The sequence below is a fragment of the Zeus faber genome, assembly GCF_960531495.2.
Source record: "Zeus faber genome assembly, chromosome: 8".
Taxonomy (NCBI): domain Eukaryota; kingdom Metazoa; phylum Chordata; class Actinopteri; order Zeiformes; family Zeidae; genus Zeus; species Zeus faber.
Window position 1 is genome coordinate 13,678,065 of NC_137195.1, and position 12,613 is coordinate 13,690,677.

Consider the following 12,613-nt stretch of genomic DNA (forward strand, 5'->3'; position numbering starts at 1 on the left):
CAGGGGTGGCGGGAGGGGTGGGTTACTAAATCTAGCGTCGTTTAAAGTGGCCATCCGTTAGATGGCCCGTGTTGGGCGGATTAAAAGTCCCAGAAATCCATTGTAAATGGCAACTCCCCCCCCCCCCCCAAACAACTGGCTTTACCCTCGTCTCCCCTCTAAACACGATCACTTTCTTTACCACAAAGTTTGTTGTCTTCTGATCGATTGATTTGAGTCGTCTCTCTTGATCGCTTGAAGTGGCGGGGGGCTTTGGGTTCCGTTTTCTTTTTTTTTTTGTTGTAAATGCTCACCCATATCGCCGGTTTACTGACCTCAACTCGCTACGCCGGTTCCTCACAGCAGCTGCCTTTCACTTCTCGCTTTCTTGTCGGGAAAGGCGGACCCCGCCACCAACATTAGAAACTGCATATAGAGCAGAACATACGCCACACAAATACATTGAAGGGCTGTTTCTTACAAAGTGCCGGGCAAATAAACTCTATAACACAGAACTTTTAAGCAAAATAATCTCGTGGATTACCACTTTAAATAACGTCAGGAGTTGGCTGTAATATATGGATAATGGAGTTAAATTATGATGGTTTGTTTAATTGTGTTCAGTTCGAGGGGACATTTCTTGCCAGTGTGAAGGGGATCGAACTAGCAACCCCCTGTTTGCCGGCAATCTGTTCCACCTCCTGCCCCCACATACACTCTGAGACCCCTCAGCACCGGTTCCCTCGCCCGCCGAGAGGCGACGACGCCCGAGCGGCGTACGGTGAGGATCCTCCCCAAACCCACCCTCTCTCCCTCCCTCCCTCCCTCCTCCCCCCGCCGGGGCGACAGACACCGCGGCTGGCCTATCGCGCCGCCGCCGACCCCTCCCGTGCCCTGCCCACCCCGGCGGTCCCTCTCCAGCCCTGCCAGAGTCAATCCGCGGCTGGGTGTAAGTAGGGCAAGCCGCTTCCTGGTTCTCAGAAAGGAGGAGCTGGAAGTTGGAGCGGGCCGGCGGAGCCAGACGAGGGGGAGCGAGAGAGAGCACACGCAGCCCTGAGCCGGCGGTCTGCGCGGAGAGAGTGGGACCGACGCGCACGCACACGACGCGGGAGGCGGACCGAGCCACAGCCGCATCTCTCCCCCCGGTTCCGTTCCCGGTTCGGCTCGTCTGGGTTCCCGGAGGAAGAGGAGGAGGAGGAGGAGGTGGAGGACGCCGGATCGGTGACCCCCAGCGGAGCCGTCGGAGTCGGGGCGGGCGGGCGGGGGGGGGGGCACGCAGGGTGTGACGGGGCGATCCAGGAAGTGCTGAAGCCGGGCAGGTGGGAGGCGACACACCGGCACCAGGTAATCCACTAACTAGCCTCTCTCCCCGCGGGTTAAACCCACCGTGACGGAGCGGTTTAACGAATTTAACGTTTTGTTAAAGTCCCCCTCCCCCGTCCCCCTCCCTCCCTCCCTCCCCTCCCTCGGTTCTGATCAGGGTCACGAGAGGACTATAACCGCGTCACGGGTGTTCGGTGGCCCCGTGCGACGCCCTGACTATTTATTTCTGTCGCGCCGTGTCCGCGTCGCACCGACGTGTCGCCCCTCGCCGCGGGAGACGGAGAGGAATAATAATGTAATGAATGGAGAAAAGTTCGACGTCCGGGGAAACACGCACACGGCCTCGCTCGGGCGCGCTACCTGCGTGCCGTGGATGCGGCCAGGTGAGCGAGCGGGGTCGGCGGGTGCGTCTACCGGGACTCGGCTGCTAATTATAGCCGCGTACAGCGACTGACATCCAAAACCCTCACCTGGTCTCACGCACGGACGGCCGCTTCCCCGGGTCTGTCCCGAGGTGTCTTTGGAATCTACCTTTTTTTCATTTATTATTAAGTATTTTAGAAAACAACCCGAAACACCCGGAGCCTGGATTCTGTCAGATGAGGGTATTTAAGATGAGGACAGATTGTAAGATACAGTAGAAAGGTGGATTCTAAGATTCTAAGTGCATGTCTGGACACAGGATCTTAGAATCTGGCCTGACCTTAAATAAATACTTATATTACAATCGACCCTTATCTTAGAAAAAGTCCTTAAAGATCCCCCAGTCTATCAGTCACTGCTACCCTCAAATGTACAGGCTGGGGCTATTCAACTGCGTTCTGTTGTGACTGGGGCCTGACAAATTTAAATAAAACACAAAAGAAAATGCAAAAACCATCTTGACATTCATCAAATGATCTCTATAATCCACCAAACAAAAGAGCTTAAAATGAGCTAGTCTATTTCGAATAATATTTTCCCAGGTTTAACATTCTTTTGTGCACACAGCTTCTGCATAGCCTCTTTTGGCACTTGAGGCGGTGCAGGTATTTCCGAAATGAACGCAACTACCGTTAATTTATCCAAAGGGCCCGCCTGCTGTAATGGGTGGGCCACGTTTGGCCCGCTGGCCGCCGGTTGAACGGGCCCGATCGAGGCGGTTCAAATTCAGCAAGGTCGTGTGTTCTCCTTCAGCACAGTCCCCATTCTGTGTTTTTAAAATATGATCCCTGTTAATGTTCTGTGTTTTTTTGGGTGGGGAGTGCTGTAATGCCAGTGGGCTTGTATGTGTCTTTACAAAGTGAGCCCTGTTGCTGACTTGCCCCCCTGACGGACCGGCTCAACCAGCTCGACTGGCTTGGGTTCGGTCTCCCTGTCTGGGGTATAGCGTGTTTGGTTAAGGCTGCCGTCCATGATGGTGGTTAGTGTAATGTTGCCAAACCCTTTCTCACGCGGGGGCCTCCTCGGGCCCTGGCATAAGTAATCTGTTTGTCATGGTTTCCCTGAGATTGAAAAGAACACGGGGTGGGCACCAGAAACCCTGTCGTGCATTCCTATTGTTTCTACCCTTTCTTTCTTTCTTTCTTTCCCTCTCCTGGCTTTCTTCAGCACAGATTTCCTCACGTACAAAGGACACATGTTTGTCAAAACCGTCTCGGTGTGTCTTGAACTTGCCACCCTCCCTTTGTCCTGAGTTGACTTCTATCCTGCTCTTCGAGCTACAAGTTAGGGCTGGGCTATGTGGAGTCATTTACTCATGCAGCAGTCGTAGGGAATTCATATCTCCCCGTGAATAATCTCATCGTTACTGTCTTGCGAATAATAAACTTATCAATAATCTGAATGCTGTGCATTACATTGAATTGGACCTTTATGACCATTTGAGTTATTATAACATACCAAATTGAAATATTGTGAGAATCATCATTCATTAAGACCAATGATTTTCATCCTTTTTTCATATCAAGGTCCCTCAATTTGACACAGTACCCATTAGGTCATGGAGCCCATTTGATAGGAGTTAGACTCTGCGATCCTAATCTGTAATTTGCATTGTTAGATATAATTTAGTCAAAACACCCGTACTTGTCTGACTATAGTTATTGGAGGTAACAGTGAAACTGTGATTTAAAAAATAAAAAAAAAATAAAAAAAATAAAAATCATTGTTGTACATTCTCTCGTGGTGCAAATGTCTTGTATATGAAATAATTGTGAAGATTAACTTTCGATCACTTTGACGGACCCCCATGAGGAGAACCTCGGGTTTAGAATAAAACATTTAGAATCGCAATGACAGAAGCTTTCTTCCATGACAATGCAATACCATCCAAATCTTATTAGACAATGGCAACGTTCATGTATTTTTACCCTTGGCCCTCCTCACTGTGCTGTCTCAATCTGCATTTATTTTTAAATATATAAAAGGAGTTGGGTTTTTTTAGGTTGATATAGTGTGTGTGTGTGTGTGTGTGTGTGTGTGTGTGTGTGTGTATGTGTGTGTGTGTGTGTGTGTGTGTGTGTGTGTGTGTGTGCGCGCGCGCGCGCTGTTCCTTTTCGATGTGGGGGGGCATCAGATGGCTGGGGCGGGGGAGAAATTGAGCAACACAGCCGTGGCGTTCCCAGCCCTGTTCATTGTTGAAGCACTTCTGCTCTGAAGAAGTCAAAGTAGGAAGTGGTCTGAATATTTGACTTCTTTCTACTGTGATATTACCCGACCCCCACACACACACACACACACACACACACACACACACAGACACACAGGCATTGTTGTGTCCTATGTCCTTGTCACGATCCTATGTAGACTGTGTAAATTGACTTGCTCCTTGGCTCCTTTCCCTTTTCTGCATTCATCTGGGTTTTGGGTCATTGTGTGTTTCTCTCTGTCCACTGACCTGTGATACATGCTGGCATTCCAGCTGTCTGTCTGCCAGCCCCTACAGATGCAGTGCATTTTAAAACTTTTAGTTTGATTAATGCCGTCTCCCTCTTCCCCGTCAGGTGAACCATCCCTCAGGGCCCAGCAGAGGAAAGGGACGGCGGAGAGACTAAACAGACACCAAACTCTTCCTGGGTTTATGGACTGGAGGTACGAATGAATGACTGGATGCTCTCTTTGCTCTCTTATAGAGTAATGCTCATAAGGTCTGTAGATTCCAATTGGAACTGGATTATCATTATTATTATTATCTTTCTTTGCTTTTTTTTAATTTATTTTTTTAAATTAATCTCTTTGGGGAGGAAATGAGCTCTCTGTATTTGCCCCTCCTAGTATCTGACGTATCTAGGAGCAGTGGGCAGCCACCCACATAGCAGCGCCCAGGGAGCAGTTTAATTATTATTGGTTAAGTGTCTTGCTCAAGGACACTTCACGCTGGCACGCTGCCGGCCGGGGATTGAACCAGCAGTCTTCTGATCACTAGATCGGCCTGCTCTACCTCCTGAGCGCGTGCGTGTGCGTGCGTGTGCGTGTGTGTGTGTGTGTGTGTGTGTTCGGTGAAATGGGTGCGTTGTGACAAACCATGTGACTGGTGCTTTAAACGGGTATGACTGGTGCGTGTCTGTGAAGTGCTGTTGTTTTGGGGGAAGTGATATTATTGAGTGGTCTGCCGGGGCGAGGAATCACACACACACACACACACACACACACACATACACACCAGATACGCATAGAAACGCGCGCACACATTCCAGGAAATGCATGAATTAGGGCATGTGGCCCCATATAAATTCCCCCAATTCACTCATGGTTCTTTCGGTTTCATATGAAGCGACTCAGCTCTACTTCTGCTGCATCAAGGCTGTTTTTTCCTGTTTTTTCCTGTGAACGCACACCCAGCTCCACCCACTTAACCAGATTTTCTCCAATATCCGCCGTCTAATAATAGCATAAAATTTCTCGAATTTCACCATTTCCATCCCTCCTTCCCCTGAACTGTTGCGGCCGAGAAAAAAACACCTGTTGCACCAACGGGATTTCACGCCAGCAAACCAGCGGCCGCGACACTCGAGTCGTCGCCGAACCGCGCTTCCTTCAAGGAGAACGCGTGAAAGCGGCGCTCCTCTCCTCCGCCCCGGGGCGTCGTTTCCACTGCCTTCCTGGTTCGCCGAGGGCCTCGGCGCCAAAAGGGGGACGCGGCGGCGGAACTCTGCTGCGCCGCAGCTGAGTCGCAAGCCCCACTTTCTGGATGTCAATAGAGGAAGTAATGCGTCCGTCATTTCCTCTTTTCGGTCATGAGATTGCGCGGCGTACAGCCCTCCCTCACTCTCGACCACCGGCGCGCGTCCCACTCCTCCCACGGTTCGCAGCCCGGGGAGGAGTGGACGGCGGCGGCGGCGGTGATGAGAGTACAGATTGACGAGAAAAGAAAAAAAGGCAGAAGATAAGACGGGAGCATAAGGCGTCTGAGGGAGGGGGAGCGCTGGTGATTCAGCTCCTCTAGTAACACTGTACATGTTTCTGTATCTGCAGAGGGGGTGTTGATGGTAAATGGCCAGGGAGTTTCCGGGAAAGCCAAAAACCCATGGCTGCTGCGGGGGGTCGCGCGGCCCTCAAAGGATTCTCGGCGGGGGACTGTTTGAACTTCTTAACTCTCGGGTCTCACGTTGATATCCCCGATTCGGGATTCCAAAAAAATAAAAATAAAATAAAAAATGGTGTCCTCAGAAACTCCACCCTACTGTTCGTCCGTTTCACTTTTCACACACTCATTATCGCTGAAGGCGGAGGAATCACTTCACCGCTCGGTGCAATGGACGACATGACCTTTTTGGGGTTAATACGTGGTACACGCCTTGGGAGCTCCAAAGGACACGCCGCCTCCGATGACACTTGTTTGTCCTGTTCCCCCTCTCTTCTTTTTACCTTTTTGCACCGTGCGCGACCGCCTTTCCCCCTCATACGGTTTCTCACGCGCACGTTCCTTCTACGTCTTTGTTTCCCCGTCCTGTCGTCCATTTATCGCGCCATCGCCACTCGTGGTCGTCTCAGCAGAGGAAGAGGAAGCTGATCAGGATCAGTTAGTTTTGCGACATCTCCCTCTCTCTCTATCTGTGTGTGTGTCTGTGTGTGTGTCTGTGTCTGTGTCTGTGTCTCTGTGTGTGTGTGTGTGTGTGTGTGTGTGTGTGTGTGTGTGTGTGTGTGTGTGTGTGTGTGTGTGTGTGTGTGTGTGTGTGTGTGTGTGTGTGTGTGTGTGTGTGTGTGTGATAAATACTTTTGCAACACTGTCCCTCGGTACCAACCGGAGGTCATTTGTGTAGGAGCAGAGCAGCTGTTAAGACCCTCCCAATGATGTGGCAACTACATACACACACACACACAATGAGATATCAACAGTAATGTGAATGAGTCTGAATCCGGTGCAGAAATGACCTTGGCATAAATAAATAAGCTCCATTTATGACTTACAAAATGTTCATATTATTATTGGTGTTTTCAGACATTTTTATCGGAACTAAGGCTTGAAGTTGCTGTTACCGGTGAAACAACATGAAGTGAATATTTACTCTTATGATTTCTGACCTTAAACGCTCAAAGTTTAAAATACACAATAATAATAATAATTTGAATAATTTGTATAATAACAGTAACATGTTACTGAAAGATGATGAAAAAAAAATAAAAAAATACAAAGTCCATGCTTATTTGGTTTATTTAGTCATACACCATTTATATTATGTTACACATTGTATTAGGTGTATTTGATGTTTTGTGTTGTACTGTGTGATTTTTGGCTGACGTTCACTAGCAAAATGAAATGCTCTCCCCACTGGCTCCAGAAATAGTAATTACTTCTTAATAACTTATCTTATTATAGTATTATCAAGTATACACAGATTCCTATCTTTAAATTGAATGTAATCAATATATTTTACAACTTACTTTCATCAGAAGTAGTAAAGTTAAAGCAATAAAGAATATTTTACCAATTTCTATACTGTGATAAAATTAAGAGATTTCTTTCCTCCATCGCTGAAATCCAGGATTTTAAAGCACATTGAACACATCTGTGCGTGGACTCTAAGCAAGTAAAGAGCGGCATGAAGTGGCAGGAAGATAAAAAGGCTGACGCATGTAGAAGGGATTCTGTTCACCTGCAAGGACCTCATTCAGACCATGGAAAGACTTTGGCATGACAGTTAAGAGACATTGGAAAATGTTGTACTGTAATACATTACATAGAATAGATGCTACGCAGGTATGAAAGTATCAAAGATATACTCTGCGATGCATTGGAGACCAGTATTTGGAAGCGTGAAAAATTGACTTTGGCGATAACTTGACAATGAATTCATATAATAATTTCCATGAGATTACAATAATATCATAATATTATTATATATTATAATATTATTATTATTATTATTATTATTATAATCTCTAAAAAAACAAAAACATTGTGTGGAAACATTATATGGTCAGGAAGTTAACTAATTTAAATATTAAGTCTTTATTTTTCAAAAGATGCAGGAAGGTTAAAAGCGGCCAGAGAAACCAGGCAACCAACGGCTGCCGAAGATGAGTTTAAATCGTCCGCGACTTCGGGAGTTTGCCTGTAGAGTATGTCCTGTCGGGGAGGGGTTCAGGAATACGGTTGGTACAAGCGTAAACAAACGCACACTCTTGTTCTTATACCAAGTCATCAAACAAGCATCTGCACGCCCTTTGCTACCAAAGCCCAATGGATACCTCTGTTTATTCAAATACGAGTTCGATGGGTTTTCACTGTGGGCCCAAAACAATAATAATAATAAAGAAAAAACGGTAGAAAGGGTGTTTTTGATAGATGTTATTTGTGTGTGTGTGTGTGTGTGTGTGTGTGTGTGTGTGTGTGTGACTCAGTGAAAATGATACAGAATGCACCTGTGATCTATTTGCAGTATAACGTAGGACTGTCCTACATGTTGTGAGACTCGAGGGAAGGGGGAGGAAAGTGCTGACCAGGTTCTGAGTTTGGCGATGGAGAGTACGACGTGAAACCACGCCGTCAGCTTTCTCACATCTGTGTGTGTGTGTGTGTGTGTGCGTGTGTTCTTCATCGGGGGTGAAACTCCCTCTTTGCTAATGATAATGACATCTGCGCACACACACACACACACACACACACACACACACCCACACACCTGCGACTCTTGCTACTTCCTGTGTGTGTGTGTGTGTGTGTGTGTGTTCATCTCGTTCTCTCCCCCCTTCTTTTTGCTCGTTCTGGTTTGGTTCTTATTTCCCCTCATCTTGTCACTGGGACTCCCCCCCCCCCACCCCCCTTCTCTCTCTCTTTCTGTCTCCCCCTCTTCTCCCCTTCTCCCCTGTAACTCAACTCTCTCTCCTCTTGTTTCGTGTCTCCTCGCTCACACAGATTGTTCGAGGGCCGGGACTAGATTTTCCTGTCTTAACCTCCCCTCATTCTCTTTTTATCACTTCCCCGCATCTCGACACCCCCACTCGCTCTCACATAGCTCTCCTCCCCCGTAGACTCCCGTCTCTCTTCCTCGTGCGTTTTCTAAGAATAATGTGTGTTTTTAGAAAACAGACCTCCCTCGCGTTCCTTTTGTTGTCTCTTCTCAAATCTCAGACCCCTTTCCTCTTTCCGACCTCAGATTTACTGTTCTTTCTTTTGTTTTTTGTTTTTTTCCCCCTCCGCTTCCCGCGCTCCACCTTTCTGTGCGGTGAACCCGAAGGAAGTGATGTGCAGTAAAAAAGGGGTTTGTTAAAACTAACACGTTGTTGTTTTTGTGAACCACTTGTCGGTAAATGTATTCGGTGCTGTGTTGAGCACAGTGTTTTTTGATATATACAGTACGACAACAATCTCTCTATACAAGCAAATACATTTGACGGGTTAAAACAAAAAAAACAAAGGTTGTATTTGCGCTGAAGTTCCTGACATATTTAAACGCTGTTGAGTTTGTGATCCAATGTAAGGCCTTTTAAGTAGTTTTTTCTTGTTTTTCTGTTTCTCACACAATAAATAACAAAATATCTAAATGAAAGAAAATATTCAAATGCAAATTCTTGACAAAACATTCAATAAAATAAAAACAATATGCCTGAAAAGGAGCAGAAATAAGTAATTTTCACCTTCCCCATATTCTATATAACTTAATTTATTTTAGCTATGTATTTAAAAGTAAGTACGAAAAATAATGTACTTGAGTACATTTTGTGTGTGTGTGTGTATATATATATAGTGTGTGTGTATATACACGGCGTTCCAAATTATTATGCAAATGATATTTTTCTCTGATTTTCCTGAATAGTCGATGCAGATGACAGTCATAATTTTCAAGTCATCGACCATTAGGGTATAATTTGAATGTTATTGAACAAACCTCCCAATGTTAACAGTATTTTTTTTTTTTTAATAAAAAACTCAGAATGCACTGTTCCAGATTATTATTTACAACAGAGTTTCAAAACATTTTATAGGTTGTAAAGAACTGAAAATGGTCATTTGTTGAATGTGCAGCATTAGGAGGTCATATTGACTGAAATCAAAAGCTATTTCAATCAAAAGAATCTTAACAGGCCAAGTTACATGTTAACATAGGAGCCTTCCTTGATATCACCTTCACAATTCTTGCATCCATTGAACTTGTGAGTTTTTGGAGAGTTTCTGCTTGAATTTCTTTGCAGGATGTCAGAACAGCCTCCCAGAGCTGCTGTTTTGATGCCAACTGCCTCCCACCCTCATAGATCTTTTGCTTGAGGATGCTCCAAAGGTTCTCAATAGGGTTGAGGTCAGGGGAGGACGGGGGCCACACCATGAGTTTCTCTCCTTTTATGCCCATAGCAGCCAATGACACAGAGGTATTCTTTGCAGCATGAGATGGTGCATTGTCAGGCATGAAGATGATTTTGCTACGGAAGGCACGGTTCTTCTTTTTGTACCATGGAAGAAAGTGGTCAGTCAGAAACTCTATATACTTTGCAGAGGTCATTTTCACACCTTCAGGGACTCTAAAGGGGCCTACCGGCTAACTCCCCATGATTCCGGCCCAAAACATGACTCCGCCACCTCCTTGCTGACGTGGCAGCCTTGTTGGGACATGGTGGCCATGCACCAACCATCCACTCCTCCATCCATCTGGACCATCCAGGGTTGCACGGCAATCATCAGTAAACAAGACTGTTTGAAAATGAATCTTTATGTATTTCTGGGCCCACTGCAACCGTTTCTGCTTGTGAGCATTGGTTAGGGGTGGCCCAATAGTAGGTTTATGCACAACTGCAAGCCTCTGGAGGATCCTACACCTTGAGGTTCGCGGGACTCCAGAGGCATTGCTCTATTTGACGCTTTTCGGCAGCAGAGAGATCCTTTTTCTTTCCCATATTGCTTGAAACCTGTGGCCTGCTTAATAATGTGGAACGTCCTGTGTGTGTGTGTGTGTGTAATGAGCCCCAATAGTGTCATCTATAAAAGCAATTGGCATTCTGTGAAACAGATCTTCTATCATTGCATGTTTTCATATAATTCAAAAATGACTTGTTCATATATTATATCTAACATTTTAATTACATTCTTACATTTTTATATAGAATATTGCAGGATTTGAATTAACATCCTACAATAGTGCATTGTTTGGGTTTTAGGTTTCATAAGGGAAGAAATGTCCCTTTCAGAACACCCCCGGTCAATTAAGTGTCTGTGTCAATATACAAAAATATTGTTGCAGGGTGCCAGTGTCGCGTCCCCCGTAGCCCTGTCCTCTGTCTGACTAAAGGTCCCCGTACGTGGTGTGGAGCGCTTCTCCACCTGTGTGACAGCAGGTTCCTGGCAGAGTGGAGTTAAGAATGCAAACTGACTGGTGTGGGCCAGGGAGTGGAGTGGGCCTCCACTCTGCCAGCTGGATGAATAATGTAAACTGTTCTGAGAACCAAGAGCGCGATGTGCGCATGCGTTTACACACAGTCTCTCACACACACACACACACATACACACACACACACACACACACACACATTTCTGCCCCAGTTAAGTGCAGGACAGCAGAGGGCTTGGTTGCAGGGGTTTCTCTACTGAAGGAACGGAAGGGCAGGGTTGGCACCGCGCACCGGCGGGTTATCTCCCGATTAGGGGCCTCTGTGTGGAGTTTGTATGTTCTCTCTGTGATCACATGGGGTTTACTCCTTGTAACATCGGTAAGGACCCCGACCGAAAACATGCATAGGATCATCGTCTGACCAACGATGGACGTTTTTAAGTGGTCCCCGGGGGGTGTCGCTGTACGCTGCCCACTGCTCCTGGCTGCCCCCCGGAGGCAGGACAAGCCACGATGGGTTAAAAGCAGAGAAATAGTTTCACCGGCCACTAGTGTGTGTGTGTGTGTGTGTGTGTGTGTGTGTGTGTGTGTGTGTGTGTGTGTGTGTGTGTGTGTGTGTGTGTGTGTGTGTGTGTGTGTGTGTGTGTGTGTGTGTGTGTGTGTGGGCGTGGATGCGTGGGGGCGTGGGCGTGCTGGTCACCACATGGGACATGTGTGCTGTTACGAAAATAAAGAATCTTCTGATCCTCTGAATCAACTTGTGCTGCGTAACGTCGGGCCGCTGAGCTGAGGAGGCCCACGTCTTTCCTTTGTGTCCACGCTGGGAAGCCCGTGGTGGGATGCGCATGTTGCCAATTACCACGCTGTTGATGTCGCCTTTAGTCCTGTCTTTTAACAAAATTCAAATGACGCCGATTCAAATTCCACCCTGGCGGTTTCTGTTTTTATATCTCCGAGTAGGATGCAAATATCTGGCTCTGAGGGGCAGCTATCAGCAGAGGTCCTGCAAGGGACGCGTGTTTTTATCACCCTCGGCCAAAGAGAATATTCAAAGGGCCTAAACGTTAAGAGTTTGCATCCACTTCGTCGGGTTAATATGGAATTGATTAATACTTTGCACTCAGGTGGTCACATGGTCCTCAACGGACGGATGTCCTGTGATGTCCCAGGTCGAGCTGAATGCGGCTTTGTGTCGGTAAACCGGCTCTTATCTGACTTTTTTTTTTTTTTCCCCCCCAACCCTTCCTCCTCTCGCGCCCTAGTCCCACACATGGCGGCCAAAAGCAAGTAAATAAGGTGAAACCGAGAAGAAGAGAAAAAAAAAAAAAAGCGCGTTTGTCAGAGTCGGAGGCTCTGGATCTCGAGCCCGGGCAGGCAAGGGGTGAGAGGTAGTCGAGCGCTACGGGGATGACTCTTAGTTTCCACCTCCGAGGCCGTCGTGTTGTTTTTGGGAGCGTCAGTCGTTTAGTGTAATGTTTTGCTACAGTGCGGTCGCAAACATCGTCTCCTACGGCCCGGGCTTTTCTCTGAATGAAAAAAATATGACTTTAGACGTCGACGTGTGACCT